Source organism: Muscardinus avellanarius (genome assembly GCF_963383645.1).
Source record: "Muscardinus avellanarius genome assembly, chromosome: 11".
In the NCBI taxonomy this organism is placed as follows: Eukaryota; Metazoa; Chordata; class Mammalia; order Rodentia; family Gliridae; genus Muscardinus; species Muscardinus avellanarius.
In genome coordinates, this window is record NC_137797.1 from 58,302,333 (window position 1) to 58,320,256 (window position 17,924).

Consider the following 17,924-nt stretch of genomic DNA (forward strand, 5'->3'; position numbering starts at 1 on the left):
TTTTATCCATTGGAGAATTATTTCTTTTGTGAAATATTGAGAATGAAGAGAAAAATTAAATCAATTTTTTATTGGTAGGCTAGTGACAGTCTAAATATATTAACCCTAGAAGACTCTCGAAAATAAACAGCTGGTGTGGTGGCACATACTTGTAGTCCCAGTACTTGGGAGGCTGAGACAGGAGAATCACAGGTTTGTGGTCAGCCTCATCTACTTAGTGAGGCCTTCTGCACCTTACTGAGATCCTGTTAATCCTGTTTTGTGTTTTTGTTTTTATTTTTGTGGTACTGGGGTTCCTGGAAAACCTTCTGCCTCCGGGCTACACTCCCAGACTTATTTTTCTATTTTTATTTGGAACCAGGGTCTCTTAAGCCAGCAAGGCTGGCTTTGAACCTGCGTGATCCTCCTGTCTCTGCTTCCCAAGCGCGGGGATTACAAGCGTGCGCCTGGCTGAGATCCTGTTTTAAAATAAAGAATAAAAGCCGGGTGTGGTGGCGCATGCTTGTAATCCCAGCATTTGGGAGCCTTAGACCGGAGGATCACAGTTCATGGACAGCCTCAGCTACTTAGTTCGGCCCTCTGCAACTCAGTGAGACCTGGTTTCAAAATAAAGAATAAAAAATAGGTCAGGGGGTGTAGCTCGGAGGTCAAATGCCCCTGGGCTCCACCTCCAGACCCACAAAAAAAATAAAATAAAAGGAATAAATAGAGGGCTAGAGGTGTAGCTCGGAGATAGAATGCCCCTGGGTTCCATCCCCATTACCACCAAAAATAAATCAATAAATAAAAATGGAAGTTTAAGCAGGGCATGATGGCGCGTGCTTGTAATCCCCCCACTTGGGGGGCAGAGACAGGAGGATCGCGCAGGTTTGAAGCCAGCCACATACGCGCTGTCTTAAAAGACCCGGTTTCCAAATTTAAAAAAGAATAAAATAGGTCTGGGAGTGTATCCCAGAGGTAGAAGGGTTTCCAGAAACCCCAGTACCACAAAGAAAAAAAAATAGAAGTTTAAAATTCAGTGAATTAAGCAGATTAGAGACAGTTACAGTGAATAGTGGTAAACTAGAAAAATTATCTGAATAATTGTCCAGAATATGGCTCTTAGAAACAAAAAAAAGATGTAAAATGAGATTAAGAGACTAGGAAGATGACCTGAGATGCTCTAAATAGAATTCCAAAAGGAAGCCATATAGAAGGTGAGTAGAAACATTCCAGATGCTTAACCTAAGATCCCGAATGTCCAGAAATCTCAGCTAACAGAAACAAATAGAAAACTATAAGTAAATACATAATTAAACTGAAGAACTTTAAACCTTTCTCCCTAAAATGATTAGCAGTCAGAAGGAAAAGACAAGCATACACAGAAATGTCATTTAGAATGATAGCCAGCTTTTCCAGAGCAATAATAGGAGCTAAAAGACAATGGAATTATCTTCAGTTGACTATGGAAAAAAAAAAAGCATTGTCAACCTGGAAGTTTTCATATGTAGTAAAACCATCAATAAAGGGGATGAAGTAAAAAAAAATTAGGACAAACAAAACAAAAGCTGAGAAATTGTACGCAAAAAAATCTCCTCTGAAGAAAATTCTAAAGGACATACTACCTAAGAAACAGAAATGATCCAGATGAAGGAGCTGAGAATATAGACTATTAAGCTGAGGTGTCAGTAAATATATGGGCATATTCAAACACACATTGACTGTATAAAATAAGTGAAACAATAAGAATGTCTAATGTATGGGGTTAAAGATAATAGAACTAAATTGCTCAACAAAAATAGCATATAAATTAGCTTAAGTATGCTATGTTCTTCTGTTTGTGAGAACAAATGAAAAATCAGCCTCTCTCTCTCTCTCCCTCCCCCTCTCTACCTCTCTCCCTCTCTCTATTTCTCTCCCCTCCCTCTCTTTCTCTATACTGAGGATTGAGCCCAGGGGTCTTCCATCTCTGTGAACTACACCCCCAGCCTTTTTTTTTTAAACAGGGTCTCATCACTTTGCTGCAGCTGGCCTCAAACCTGCTGTCCTCTTGTCTCAGGCTTCCAATTACTGAGATTACAGGCATCCACCACCATGCCTAGTGATAACTTTCAACTTTAAATAAACAAGTTTAAATAGCTAATGAAATTACTAAAATGCTAGAAAGTATAACTTCCCACAGGTTGCAATGGCACATACCTGCAATCCCAGTACTTGAGAGGCTGAGACAGGAAAAATAAAAAATAAAATAAAAATAGGGTTAGGTCAGCCGGGCGTGGTGGCACACGCTTGTAATCCCCGCACTTGGGAGGCAGAGACAGGAGGACCGTGCAGGTTCAAAGCCAGCCGTGCGTGCGCGCTGGCTTAGGAGACCCTGTTTCCCCCCAAAAAAAGTAAAAATAGGTCTGGGAGTGTAGCCCAGAGGTAGAAGGGCTTCCAGGAACACCAGTACCACCAAAAAATTTAAAAAAATATATAGGGCTAGGTCTCACCTCAATGGTAGGACACCCTGGATTCAATCTCTAGGACCACACAAAACAAGAAAGGGTTGGGAATGCAGCTCAGTGGCAGAGTGCCCCTAGATTCAATCTTCAGTACCACACACACACACACACAAAAAAAAAAAAAAAAAAAAACAAGAATAACAATAATAACAACAACAATAATAAAGAAAAAGTTAACTTCCAAACAGGCAGAGTAAGAGAAACCTCATGGAATAAAAATCAAGCTTTGAACACTTCTAACTCAACAGGGAAACAGAATGAAAACTGGAAACCATCTGGGCTTGGATAATAATACTATGTAGTGGCAAAGCTTTGGAGACTGAAGCGTAAGCCATCTATTTTTCTGATTTAATGAGGCAAATGTAGATGAAGACCCCACTCACTGCCGGTCAGCCAGAAGTGACCACCTTCGCTTCATGTCCTGAGGATCTGAATCCAAAGCTTCCCCTGTGTCATGGGGACCCCTGACCACAAGTTCCTGACTCCTGGCCATAGGAAGAGACTGCTAGCCACAGAGGAAATTTGTCCCTCAGAGTAAGACTTTGAGGGCTGACTTGCGCTACTTGCTGAGTTCTGCCTATATTTTCCACCTGAACATGGACAAAGGAATTCCTATAACTTCAAGGCTACAAGGAGCCAAAGGAGTGGAGCTGTCCACCTAGAGACTGTGCGTTCTTTTCCTGTAGGCAGTCCATAAGTAAAAATCTGTCTTAATTTAAAACCTTAAGTCTGTGCTCCTTAATTCAGTAACAGCATCTAATGCAAGAAGCAAAATCAGCAGAATAAACCAAGAGAAAGTAATGGAAGAGGGAAAAATAAAAACAAGAGAATAAATATACAATAAAGAAACACTATAAAGCCAAATTTTGATTCTTTAAAAACAACTAACATATTAGAGCAATACAAGTCAACAGTACAGTGAGATCCCACTTCACACTCTTTTAAGTGAAGTAAGGTAGTTAAAAAAGGACACATATTGAATAATTCCACTTGTGTTAGGACCCAGATTGATCAAATTCATGAGACATAAAGTAGAAATGGTGGCTGCCAGGATTGGAGGGAGGGGAACTAGGGAGTTGTTTCATGGGTAATAAGCTTCATTTGGAAAAAAAGAAAAAGTGCTTGAGATGGTTGGTGGTGATGGTTGCCCACCTATGTGAGGGTACTTAATGCCACAGAAATAAACACTTTAAAATGATTAACATGGCTGGGCGTGGTGGCGCGTGCTTGTAATCCCAGCACTTGGGAGGCTGACACAGGAGGATCGGACAGGTTCAAAGCCAGCCTCAGCTACTTAGTGAGGCTCTCGGCAACTTAGTGAGACCCTGTTTCCAAATAAAGTATAAAATAGGTCTGGGAGTATAGCCTAGAGGTAGAAAGCCTCTGGGTTCCACCCCAGTACCACTAAATAAATAAATAAATAAATAAATAAAATGATCAACATGGTAAATTTTATTTTATGCTTTTTTTTTTTTTGCACATCTGGGGATGAAACTCAGGGGCATTCAACCTCCGAGCTACACCCCCTGCCCTATTTTTTAATTATTTATTTTGAAACTGGGTCTCACTGAGTTGCAAAGGGCCTCACTAAGTAGCTGAGGCTGTCCGCGAACTGTGATCCTCTGGTCTCAGGCTCCCAATGCTGGGATTACAAGCGTGTGCTACCACGCCCGGCTTATTATGTGCATGTTTTATCACAATACAAAAAAGCAATTTAAAACAGTAATAAAGTAGATAAATTTTCTCAAAGATTAATCAAAAATGGGAGGACAAAGAAACAATATTAGTAATACAAAGCAGTAATAACTCAGATGCTGTAGCAATTAAAAGTAGAAGAGGCTTTTATGAGCATAGACATATTCTATAATAAGAATATTATGAAGATATTAATTAACTCTAAATTAAACTATACAATCAGTGTGTTATAACCAAAATACCAGCAGAGTTTTCCTGGAACTTGATGAGCTGATTCTAAGATGTATATAAAAGAACAAAATGCCAAGAATGTTTGTAACGTTTTCTTAGGGCTGTACAGGTCTTACCTACTAGATATTAAGGTAAAACTAGCCAGGCATCGTGGTGCAAGCCTATAATATCAGTACTTGGAAGGCTGAAACAGATGGATCGCAGGTTCTTAGCCAGCCTCAGCACTTTAGCAAGGCTTCTGCAACTTAGTGAGACGTTATTTCAAAAATTAAAAAATAGAGGTGGGGGCATAGATCAGAGGTAGAACACCTCTAGGTTCAATCCAAGTACCACAGATAAATAAGTAAATAATAAAACCAAAGTAATTAAGCAGAAAAAAATGGATGCTTATCTCATAAAGTAAATTGTAGTCAAATCCAAGTAAAGTAAAAATGTGAAAGGCAAAAGTAAATACAACTCATAGAAAATAGAAAAGATTATGACTTTGGAGTGGGGAAGAGGTTTCTGTTTTGTTTTGTTTTTGTTGTACTGGGGGTCCAACCCAAGGGCATTCTACCTCTGAGCTATGCCTCCAGCCTTTTTATTTTTTATTTTGAAACAGGGTCTTAGGTTGCTGAGAGTCTCTGTATGGGATTGAAGGCATGTGCTACTGCACCTGTCTGGAAAGAGTTTCTTAAACAAGCCACAGAAAGCACAAACAAAGAAAGAAAAAGATTGAAGACTTGACCACATTAAAATTACAAACTGTTTCTTCAAAAGACAGCAAAAAAGGAAGTAAAATGGCAGTACATAACCTGGAAGATACTTGAAACTTGTATAACTGAAGAGGGATTGTAATCTATTGTATTTAAAGGACTCTCACAGATATATAAAGAAAACACAAAGAAACCAATAGAAAAATAAGAAAAATGAGCAGGACCAAATAGACAAGTAGTAGCCATAAATACACAAAAAATTCAAACACTGTAGTCAAGGAAATATAATTTTAAATGTTGAGATGTGTTTAGTCACCAGATTGACTTTCTTTTTTTACTTCTTTTTTTTGGTGTGTGTGTGTGTGTGTGTGTGTGTGTGTGTGTGTGTGTTACTGAGGAGGGAACCCAGGGGCATTCTACTTCTGAGCTATACCCCCAGCCCTATTTTTTATTCTTTATTTTGAAACAATGTCTCACTGAGTTGCAAAGCACCTCACTAAGTAGCTGAGGCTGTCCATGAACCACAATCCTCCTATCTCAGCCACCCGAATGCTGGGATTACAAGCGTGTACCACCACACCCAAACCCAGATTGACATTTTAAACATCCTATAGTAAGCATTAGCAAGGATGTGAGACAACTACAGATAAATGTGTGAATATTTTTTTTCTTTTGGCAGTACTGGGGATGGAATCCAGGGCCATTTTACCTCCGAGCTACCACCTCAGCCCTATTTTTTATTCTTTATTTTTTTGAAACAGGTCTCACAGAGTTGCAGAGAGCCTCCCTAAGTAGTAGCTGAGGCTGTCCTCGAACCACAATCCTCCTGTCTCATCCTCCCAAATGCTAGGATTACAAGCATGTGCCACCAAGCCCTACTTGTGAATTTTTAGAAACACTCATATACATGCACTTTAAACTCAGCTGCTCCATTCCTAGATCCGTACCCTGGATTAGTAGTTCTGAAAGTGGATTCCTCAAGCCACTTTAGGAACATTAGAACACTTGTTAGAAATGTAAATTCTCAGGTCCCACTCTAGATCAACCAAATGTAAACTCTGGTGGTGGGACCAACAATTGATGCGTCAACAAACCATCCAGGTGATTCTGATGCTACTGAAATCTGAGAACCCACTTCCCCTGAGAAACTCTTGTATGTCATGCAAAGTCATGCAAAATGATATCCAGAAAATTGTTTTTAACTACACAAACCAGAAGTGTCTTACATGTCCAATCATATGATTAATAAAGAAAAAATGAAATACTTTACAGCCCCAAAAAGGAATGAACCAAATTTCAGACTTTTCCACATTAATTTTTCTTTGACGTGGAAAAATCTCAAACACATTATACTGAGTTGACTCAACAAGACATTTGTAGAATCCCAGAGTGAAATCACCCTGCCCCCGCCCCAAGGGACTCTGGAATGAGATAGAGATTTAAAAAAAACAAAACAGAATACAAATCTGTCTCTGCATCTTTCTATTTATTTGCTTAGAGAAGGTAGATTGTCAGGGGAGTGCTGAGTTTTGTTTTTTTTTGTTTGTTTGTTTTTTGTTTTTTTTTTTTGAAAAGGGGGAAGTAAACCAAAAAAGTCTGGGAACATCTGATAGATGATGAGAATATGATTCTTAGAGATATAGATATTAGAAGTGTAACAAAAAGCCAGAGAATTAGCCCAGATAATGTTCATACTACCCTGAGCATTTCCAGTCTCATCTGATCTGGAAAGTCAAGCAACGTCAGGCATGCTCAGGACTCGGATGGGGAGAATTAAACCCAAACTCAGGGCAGCAGTTACCTTGGAAGGAGAAGAAGCAGGGGCCCCCGGGGATAGATGTTTGATGAGGACCCACTGGGCTTCTAAGGTATTTACCGGGAACATCCTGTTCCTTTAGCTAGATAGCAAGTACATAGTTCATTTTTAAACTAAAAATGTTGCATACATCTATTTTTATGTAAAAAATGAGCAGCAATGTAGTCCAGTGGTTAAGAGCATGTGATCTACAGTTAGACTTCATGAGTTTGGGTTTAGGCTTTCTTCAAGCCTTAATGACCTTGGGAAAATCTATTAACTCCTCTATGCTTTCTGGCCCCTTATGTGTGAAATGGAGACCCAATTGTGTTAACCTTGTACTTAGAAATAAGGTGGTGTGCCTGATAATAAGTGGCACTAAAGTGTTTGTTATTATACATTTCATATATTTCACACACAAAAAAAATTGTGTCAGGAAAAAATGTGAAGATAAACCATCTTTCTCCTCCTAGAATTATTTGATATAATTTTGCTTGGGTACAGAGGAATTGATGGTACTTGTAATTAAAGATTATTTTATTTGAATTTAAATGTATTTTTTTCTCCTTCCAAATGTTTAGTTTTAATCTGTGTTATGTATCCTACTCATTAGCAACATTCTCATGTTGATTTTTCTCTACTACGAGTATTTTTATAAAGCTTTGCAAAGCCAGCTGCCAGTTATGAGTTAAAAGACACTCAAGCCGGGCGTGGTGGCGCACGCTTGTAATCCCCACGCTTGGGAGGCTGAGACAGGAGGATCGCGCAGGTTTGAAGCCAGCCTCAGCTACTTAGTGAAGCTCACAGCAACTTAGTGAGACCCTGTTTCCAAATAAAATATAAAAATGGGTCTGGGAGTATAGCCCAGAGGTAGAAAGCCCCTGGGTTCCACCCCCAGTACCACCAAAAAAAAAAAAAAGAGAGACACTCAATACTTTTTTTTTTTTTTTAATTTCTCCAAGCTGGCCTGGTCTTGCCTAACAGCCCATCTCTCCCCATAGCAACAAGTTGCCTCAGTAAGGACAGGTAACCCTGGGCAGTGTGTGCGCCAGGGCAGAGCAGGCTCCCGAGGTCAGAGAGAAGAGCCATGGCCTCTGCCTGCGGAGACAGGATTGGCAGGATTCTCATCCAAACAGACAGGCAGTATTGAAAAACTGTTCTTCATTTCACCTTTCAGGGAAGATGGTAAACCAAAGCCTGGCAAGGAATCATTCTGCATCAGATCAATGAATGTGTGAACGAAAAAGTTGAATAGAGCAACTTATTGTTAAGAGATAGACTATCAGGCCAAAAACTGTGAATAGTTTTTGAGCTCCTAATTAATACAAAATGCAGAGGTCAAGGTTTTCTTCTTTGCCAGATAATCCCATTCAGATTTATTCATTCATTTGTTTTATTTTATGGTACTGGAGATTGAACCCAGGACCTCACAGGCAAGCTCGGCAAGTGCTGTAGCACTGAACTCTGGTCATGTGGGAAATGCTGTGAAGGACCAATTTTGTGAGCCAGTATCTGCGAGACACTCAGAAGAATCTGTGAAGTGAGCAGGCTGCCTTTCTGGCCTCCTGAAGTTTGAAGTCCAGAGGGGTTAACTGAAGCTCAGGAAATCACCATGAGTGATTTGAGAGAGAAGCTTAGACTAGAGCAGGGGATATCTAAAGGTGAGCCTGAAGAACTAAGCATGAGCCAGGCCGTGTCCGGCGGGTGCAGTTGGGGAGGGAGAACACGGCTCATTCCAGGAAACGGTGCTCAGCATGGCTGGCAGGCCGGTGTGGGTACAGTGTCATTGGACAGGCTGTGAGAAGTCAGTAGAGGCCCATGTTACATCAGGCTGTATGAATTCACAAGATTAATGCATGGGAAAACTCTTTGTAAGCAAAGAAGTCTGTGGCAATGATATGGAACTTGTGTAATTGGTTCATTATGACCCATAATCAGGAAACATTGTGCTCAATCTGACAGTGAACACAGCGTGAGGATCATCTCCCTACCCCGTGGGCTCCTTAGTAATTTAAGCCACATTGAGAAATCAGAGGAACTTAATTGGTTTTAGACTCAGGAATTATGTAAAATGGTATTCTCTGTCTTGCATGTGGCACCTTTGCCTGTGTATAATTGGGCAGGAGGGCACCCCACTCATGCCTGGCCTTACCATGTCTCCTTGAGAGACCCAGGGACAGAGTCCTCCATTCCAAGAGCCAGTCGCCCTTCCAGCTGGCTGCTGTTCTAATCTTGTCTTGCAAAACAGAAATATGAGTGGAATTCTCCCTGATGGGTTTTAGCCCAGGTCATAATTTCCAAGATGAGGAAAGGCCTACTCTAATTCCAGAGGCTCTACTAAGCCCTCCCTTGGCTACAGGGCTCATTTCTCTGCAGATTTAGCACAGGACCACAGGTTTGCCTGGGAATCACAGTGGGTATAGAGGACAGGGGGGCTGAATCCAAGCCTGAGGGGTCCTGTCCAAACAAGCTCAGCATACTGTTTGATACAAGATGAGAAAGGAAGATCTGCTCACCAGCGTGGAGAGTCTGGGGGAGAGGGGAGGGAACAAAGCAAAGAAGAACAACAAAATGCTTCTGCATTCGAGGTTTTGTGTGGGCCTGTTGTACTTTGGGTTGTGTTGGGTTTTCCAGTTTTGTCTAGAAAAGCAGACAGAAAAAGGCAGGACACAAGTCTACTTGTGACAGGCAGGAGCTTGAGGTTCCTGGATTGTGCGCATATGTTTATATTGTGTGTGTGTGTGTGTGTGTGTGTGTGTGAGAGAGAGAGAGAGAGAGAGAGAGAGAGAGGTTTTTATTATTTTATATACTTTGTGTGTGTGTGTGTGCGTGTGTGCAGCACGGGTATGGAACCCAGGGGCATTCAACATCTAAGAGACACCCCTAGCCCTATTTTTTTTTTTTTTTTTTTTTTTGGTGGTACTGGAGTTCCCGGAAACCATTCTACTTCTGGGCTACACTCCCAGACCTATTTTATATTATTTTTTATTTGGAAACAGGGTCTCTTAAGCCAGCGCAGCTGACTTCGAAACTGCGTGATCCTCCTGTCTCCGCCTCCCAAGTGCGGGGATTACAAGCATGCGCCCCCACGCCCGGCTCTATTTTTTTATTTCTAATTTTGAAACAGGGTCTCACTCACCTGCATAGGGCCTCCCTAAGTAGCTGAGGCTGTCCGCGAACCATGATCCTCCAGTCTCAGCCACCCAAATGCTGGGATTACGAGTGTGCACCACCACACCTGACTTATTTTATATACTTTTATTGGTGCATTGTAGTCTCACATCCTAATGAAGTTCAAGAGTGATAAGGATATATACGCACACAGCACTTGGTGAGCTTTCCCCAGCTCCTTCCCCACTTCCTCCCGTTTTCTATACATGATATTGAGATTAGTGTTGACATTTCATATATATATATATATATATATATATATATATATATATATACATGTATATACATACACATACACATAACATCAGTGGAAGCGTTTCCTTCACTGGGTCTCACTCCCTCACCCACCCACCCAGACCCTCTCCCTGGATCTCCTGGGGTTTCTCCTTTTTTAAAGTCCCTCTGGGATCCCAATTTCTCCCTAGCTCCCACATATGAGAGAAAACATATGACCTTTCACTTTCTGTGAGTGGCTGTCTCCTGGCTCCTGGTGCCAGCATTGTCTCCGCTTGATGACATCTTTCCCAGTAATGAATTTAAACTAGCATCCCCCAACCCCTGGCCTAGTGCCTATGAGGGCAGAGATGATTAGCATGAAGAGGTGTTGGCCAGTTCTAACCCTCCCGCCTTCCTCTCAGGCAGGGATGGAGGCACAAATGAGTTCTATGTGCCTCCTGACCCTAGTGCATCTTATTAAGCCATTGTATGTTCTTTGAACTGTCTTGACAAAGAAACCAGAAAATTAAAAGACAGCTTTGTAGACAAGCCAGAATATGAGTGCAGTAGGTCTTTGGTCTTTCTTTCTTTTCTTTTTATTGGAGTTTGCCCTGAAGTGTAGCAGAGCTGGCAATTCTCTGACTCTTTTGTGGGGTCATGAAACAAACCATTCACAGGAAATACATCACAACTCTCAAGAGTGGGGTTTTGGGAGGTCACGGGACGCAGGGCTCTAGTTCTCTACAATTCCAGAAAGCTTATCTTTTGAGACCCAGAGATTCTGTATGATCTGGAGAAGGTCCCCAGAGAAAGATCTGGAAGGGGTTTTCTAAGGTGAAATATCTGCATTCAAGGATCCCCTTCCGTCAGGCTGGAGATTTAGAGATGGGACTTCCTAGGGAAAATATTCAAAATGAAGGCAAGTATGTAAACATTCAAAGAAGATGCTTAATATTTTGTCAGAAAGAAGTAAATTGTTAATATTACTAAGTAGGAAGAGAGTAGGCAAAACCAAGAGAAACCAGAGCCAAAGAACAGTTACCCAAACATGAAAATGTGGTGTGGATTCAGGGCCCTGATACCCAGGCAAGACTCAGCAAAGCTTTGCCCTGCTCCTTTATTTCTCAAAACTTACGTGTGGAAACCTCAGTTTTTGTATCTTGGGCCTATCCAAAGATACAAAATGATTTTCTGTCCTCCTGCCATGACAGTCCAGGGACTTTTGTGTACATGTGTATATGCTGGGGATTGAACCTGGGTCCTTGTATAGGCTAAACATACACAATACCACTGAGCTATGCTCCCAGTGCACTAATAGACTATACTGTCTTAAGTATCAGTGTTCATAATTCTCTTCCCTGTAATAAGAGCTGCTTTCTTGATGGTCATGCTTCTAAGGTACTTCTTCACACCCACACTCTGGTCAGCTGTGTGCCTGAAAAGAAAGAAGTTAATCAGTAGACGGTTAATAGTTAAAGGAGCACCAACACTGTCAACCGGCATTCATGCTGGTATTAAATGCTAGTTCGCATTACCCCGATAACTTGAAACTTATTTTGGCAAAGACAAAGGTCCTTTTTTTGAAATCTTTCCTGAGTTAGTTGAACTAATTCCTCACCAGCACCATATGGCTTTCCAAAAGTAAGCCTCAAATGCAAAAAGGAAGCATTCCTCCCACCCAGCCCCAGCCCCCCACTGCATCACCTACAGGTTTGAAGAACAAATTCGTGTTTGATCTGGTGTTTGAAGACTAGATAAAATCTGCGTTTTTGTTTCTCGTGCACTGTTTAGCATATTCAGATCCGTGGGAATTTGGAAGTCGGCCTGCCATCCTGGCTGCTGCCGCCTCTCAGCAGCACACCAGCCAGTCTTTCTAGCCTCAGCGCTGTTTGTGAGGGCGGCTGGAGCAAAGCTGTATGACGGCCTGGCTGTGTGGCTACAGCAGGCATTTCAAAAGGTTTGCCTGGGGAGGACTGAGATGGAGATGGTGCATTATGCCCCATAGGTATTGAAATATTGTGGTTTGGGATTTGAACCAAAATAGCATCTCACCGCCTAAGAAACCACGGAGCCAGTGCCAAGGTGCAGACGTGGACAAAGACTGGTGGTTCCCCCCTTCCCACAGAGGGTGGGGGGCTTTCTCTAGTTTACGACCTTGTTCCAGTGTCTCAGGGTCTGCTTGTATAGAGTCCTTGTCCCCAAAGTGAGGGGGACTAAGGGGGAGGGGCAGGAGCTGGTGTGAGCTGCTTTCTGGCTTCAGAGCTTGCTCCCTAAGGTGAGGTCCAGCTCCCATCAGTGAGCCTCAGATAGGCTCCTCCTCCCAATTCTAAATTGCCCCTCTTCAAACAAAACAAAGGCCACCTCCAAGTCAGCCCCCACCTCACCGCCAGCCACCCGAGATCCCTGCCAGTATTCTGAAGCTGGGGAGAGCGTCCCACCTCTTAAATCTCAGGCCTGCTCCGAATGCAAAGAGGATTCCTCCTCCAGTTCCCATCACATGGTGTTAGTGAGGGAGCATCAGCAGACAGAGGCCGCCTTTTATATGCAAATATTTGGAACACATTAATTCCCTAGTTCCTGCCACCTACCCTCTTCCATATAAGACCCTGTTTGTCCCCTCCAAATGGCAAATCCAAGTTCCCACCCAATTCTAACTATTAAATGGTTGTAAGGCTCAGTTAGAGTCTTGTTGACACTTCAGTGATTCTGATGGGTATGAAGTAGACCGTGTAAGAGGGATGTCATTAAGGCCAGAAATCACGGGAAGGAGAAAGGCATGTTATGGCTAATGAGGAAAATGATAGCTAACACTTATCGACCTCTGGCCACGCCCCAACACAGGGCTGGTGCTGAATGCTTTATGGGGAAATCTCGTTAGGCCTACAGGAGCCTTCTGAGTCCACAATGTTAATATACCAAACCTACAAGTAAGAAAAGAGGGACTCTTGGAGGCTAAGGACCTTTTCAAGAGCCACCCATTTGGGTGGTGGGAAAGCCAGGGTTGGAACCTAGCAATCCATACCCATACCCTGGGCCCTTCCTTATGCACCACTGAGGAGACGAAAGAGTCAAAAACTGTCACAGGAGTGGAAAGGACAAGAGAGAGAAGCGAGGATTTATCGGCCTCCTCCTGCCCTGACTTTCAAGTAGGTGGTTGTAAAAAGAGCTTTTGGCCCTCCCATAGTTCTTCAGCCCCTCTTCCTTTTTTGTTTTCCTCATGGGGGCGGTGGGGGCCCTGCTGTCCTTTCTCTGCTCTGCCCCCTTCAGAGCACAGCCCTGTGAAGTTTGCCAAGTCAGCTCCCTCCCCTGCAGCCATTTCTTTTAACAGAGCTTTGCCGATCAATATTGAAAGCTTCAGCTAGAGAAGAAAAATGGGCTCAGAATTCAAAACTTGTCTCCTGGGAGAATGTCCCCAAGGAGAGAGTGCGCACTTCAAAATGCTCCCACGATTCCCTAATGCAGACTGGCGATGTGATCCCAAATAAGGTATTTGATGATACCCGGCCATGTCCAGAAACCCTGGGCTCCTCAGCCTGCCCCTGGGGCCCCACTCACGTATAACAGAACCCATCCCCTATTCCCTGGCTTCAGCTATAATACCCTATTCTTTACTTCTCTTCTGTATGTTCTGTGCTTGTATTTCACATTTGAACTCAAACTTTATCCTTCCGTCCCTCAGTCTATGGCACATACATGCCCCGATGTTCAGCTTCAGTACCCAAATCAGTAGAAATCTCCTGTCTTATTGACACGTTAAGCAGTTCCTCTCATTGTCTCCAACCTAGGCAGCTCCTGTAAGGTAGAAATTGGAAGGGGGAAAAATGGGAGCAAGGAGAAATGGTTCTTCCTCTCTAGAAAAATTTCTGGATAAAAAGTATAAATGAAAAGCAGCCTTGCAAATAATTTCAGGCCTGGGGCAAGATGACTCTTGAATGTGTATGCTAAGGTGCTCTAAGGTGGCTACCCATCTAGCCCACTATGGGGACTGGAGCAACAAGTCTTCACTCAGAAAGCTGGGTTCCTGGGGTTGCATTGTGCTGAGCCGATCAATCTGTTTATGAGGGAAGCTTTCTGCAAGTGATCTCATCGGACCTGAGCATCCTGGCTTTCACTCCAGCGCGCTGGAGCTCCTGTATCACAAAGGGCAGGTCAGGAAGCTGGTCCCAGCTCAGTTACACTGTACACCTATCGAATGCAGGGTTTAATCACTTCCCTACAGTTGTGCATTGAGCGTACTCTTGGACAGGGAGGGATAGCACATGTGTTCGATGAGCTTTGACAAGGAGGGCCATCACAGAGAGAAGTACTGTAAAAGAATCTGAGCAACTGGGAGCAGTGTGGGACCAAGAGGGAACCTCCCTAAGTGCTCTTTCAGATTGGGGTTGTCCTTCCATGAGAGCAGATATTTGGAAAATTGAGATTCTATAAGGAAGAAGAAATGGCTAGGTAGACCTGCCACACAAAAGAAGGATGAAGTTAATCCTCCTGCTACTTCTGTGGCTTGATGATGGGACTCTAAGCCACACACAGTGTGTGAGCTTTTGAGGCTATGAAAAAATACCTGAAAAAAAAAACTTAAAAGAGGAAATATTCATTGTTGCTCATGGCCTCAGTCTACAGTCAGTTGGCTCCATTTCTTTGGGCCCAGGGTGAGGCAGACATCATGGCTTCGGAAGCACGTAGTGAAGGAAGCAGCTGCTCACCACATGGTGGCCAAAAAGGAGAACAAGAGAAACAGACTGGGAACCAGATATACCTTTCTACCCAGTGCACCCAGTGACCCACCTCTCCCAACTAGGACCCACCTCCTAACGTTTCTACCACCTCCCAGCAGAGCCACAAGCTGGAGACTGAGCCTGCAATTCGAGCCTTGGAGGAACATTTTAGATCCAAACCACCCACCACACCCAGTAAAGGCAACTTAAAAATCTGTTAGCCGGGCGTGGTGGCGCACGCTTGTAATCCCAGCATTCTGGAGGCTGAGACAGGAGCATCACGGTTTGCGGACAGCCTCAGCTACTTGTGAGGCCCTCCACAACTTAGTGAGACCCTGTTTCAAAATAAAGAATAAAAATCACTGTAGATAACCCGGAGCACATAGTAAACATGTGCTTTCTGAAAAGCAGCTTGTATCAAACCTTCAGACCCACCATGAAGAAGAAGAACTAGATACGATTGGAGCCTTCCCTCAAACTCCCTGGAGACAACCAGGTTGTAATAGAGCAGGTTGAGAGAAGAGTTAGCCATGTGAAAATAGGATCATCAAGTAGAGCTGGTAAAGAGCCGAGTAGAAAGTGTTATAGTGAAACACTGTCACTGAAATAAGGTAACTTGCTAGTTGGATTGAATATTAAGTTACTGAAACTCTGAGTGACTTGAAATCTGGAAGGTAAAATGGAAAGGTCTAGTAAGCATTTATGGAGAATATATTTAAAATAGAGGAGAAGCAACAGTTACAGAGTTTATGGCCAGAATTATGCAGAATTAAATATTTTCTCTTTGAAGAAATAAAATGAATTCTAACCATGATAAATTAAAAAAGAATCCTCATTGTTATATCTTTGTGGAACTTCATGCCATCAACAACAAAACAACAAAAATTTGAAAAAATACCACTGAGAACATATTATTATTATTATTATTATTATTTGCAGTACTGGGGATGGAACCCAGAGGCATTCTACCTCCGAGCTATACCCCTAGCCCTATTTTTTATTCTTTATTTTTGAAACAGAATCTCACTGAGTTGCAAAGGGCCTCACTAAGTAGCTGAGGCTGTCTGTGAGCCGGGATCCACCTGTCTCAGCCTCCCAAATACTGGGATTACAAGTGTGGGCCACCACACCCGACTGAGAACATTTGCTTATAAAGAAGTGATAAAAGACAGATTTCTTCTCAATAAGACTAGAAACCAGAAGTAGAATAATATCTTCAAACAGCTGAGGAAAAAATAACAATCAATCTAGAATTCTATGCCTAATAAGGTTATTATTCAAGCTGAGAGGGAAAAAAATAACCATTTTTTTGTCAAAAGATTAGGTGAGTTTATCTTTTATAGACTATCATTAAAAGAATTATTGGGCCGGGCATGGTGGTGCACGCTTGTAATCCCCGCGCTTGGGAGGTGGAGACAGGAGGATTGCTCAGGTTCGAAGTCAGCCAGGCTGGCTTAAGAAACCCTGTTTCCAAATAAAAATACAAAATAGGTCTGGGAGTGTAGCCCAGAGGTAGAAGGGCTTCCAGGAACCCCAGTACCACCAAAAAAAAAAAAAAAAAAAAAAGAATTATTAAACATGTACTTCTATAGAAGAAAATTAAATCCAAAAGGAAGACAGACATGGAAAAAAAAAAGAAGTTAGTGTGTTGGGATTTTGTCTTGGGTTTTTTGGTTTTGTTTTACTGGTTGGTTTGTTTGTTTGTTTGTTTGTTTTGAGGTACTAGAGATTGAACCCAGGGCCTCGTCCATGCTGGACAAGCATTCAAACCACTTAGCTACACCCCTGCTCATTTTATTTGTTTATTTATATGTCTGGATTATAAGTGATAATAATGAGTAGTGAAGGCCTAAGAACAGGTGAGAAACTAAAATATTAGGCAGTATCATAGAAGATGGAAGAAACCATTCTCAGCTTCATTTTCAGGACAGAAATATTAACGTATTTATTAAAAATAGATGTTATCTATCTTTTAGCATAACTACTTAAAGAACAGAAATAAAATAACATTTCCAAACCAGTTAGGGGAGAGGAGATATTTTAATAATTTATCAAACTGACAAGAATGAAGGGAAGCGGGGCATAGCTGAGTGGTAAAGTGCTTGGTTAACATACATGAGGCCCTTGGATCCACGCCCAGCACTAGAAAAATACAACAAATAGGAAATACAAACGAAGCTGTGTGTGTGTGCATATGGTGGCAAAATAAGTTCAGATGTATCTTCTTACAATAAGCAAATTTAATTCTTAATGACTGTAAGATTAGATTTTATTTTTATTAACCATGTAGCCCTAATTAAACTGCCTTAAAATAATGTACACTTGATGAGTTCTACTCTACCTTGTGGATTTTATAATTGAATAACATGAGAAAGTAGCATTGAAAAGGATTGTAATTTCTTGCATCAGAGACTAGGATGCCATTAACTCAAGATGATGGATGGGGAAATAAAAATAACTGAAGACTTACTGAATTCTTCTTCCTAAGTTTTTTTTTTTTTTTTTCTTCAATACTGGGGATGGAACCCAGGGGCATTCTATCTCCAAGCTACACTCCCAGCCCTATTTTTTTATTTTTTATTTTGAAACAGGGTCTCACTGAGTTGCAAAGGGGTTCGCTAAGTAGCTGAGGCTGTCTGTGAACCACAATCCTCCTGTCTCAGCCTCGCAAATGCTGGGATTACAAGTGTGCACCACCACGCTCAGCTTCCTAAGTCTTAATTGGGGCCTACAAAGGAAGTCAGTGACCTAATGACCATCACAGAGAACTTGTACCACATGCCATGGAAACCCAGGCTCAGGAGAACTTTGTGTAATGGCATGTTCCAGAAGAATGTATTTCAAGGATAAAGAAAATGGTCAGCAATATCTGCTTTGGAAAATGGTTAGGCAGAATGAAAATTGAGAAATTACCTCTGTATCG

General features: G+C 42.1%; 1 protein-coding gene across 1 annotated transcript in view; it reads left to right on the forward strand.

Moving 5' to 3' along the window:
* PPM1H (protein phosphatase, Mg2+/Mn2+ dependent 1H) overlaps nucleotides 1–17,924 on the forward strand; it is a gene marked incomplete at both ends in the record, with an annotated part of 281,266 nt that overhangs the window by 258,849 nt on the left and 4,493 nt on the right. The window lies entirely within an intron of this gene.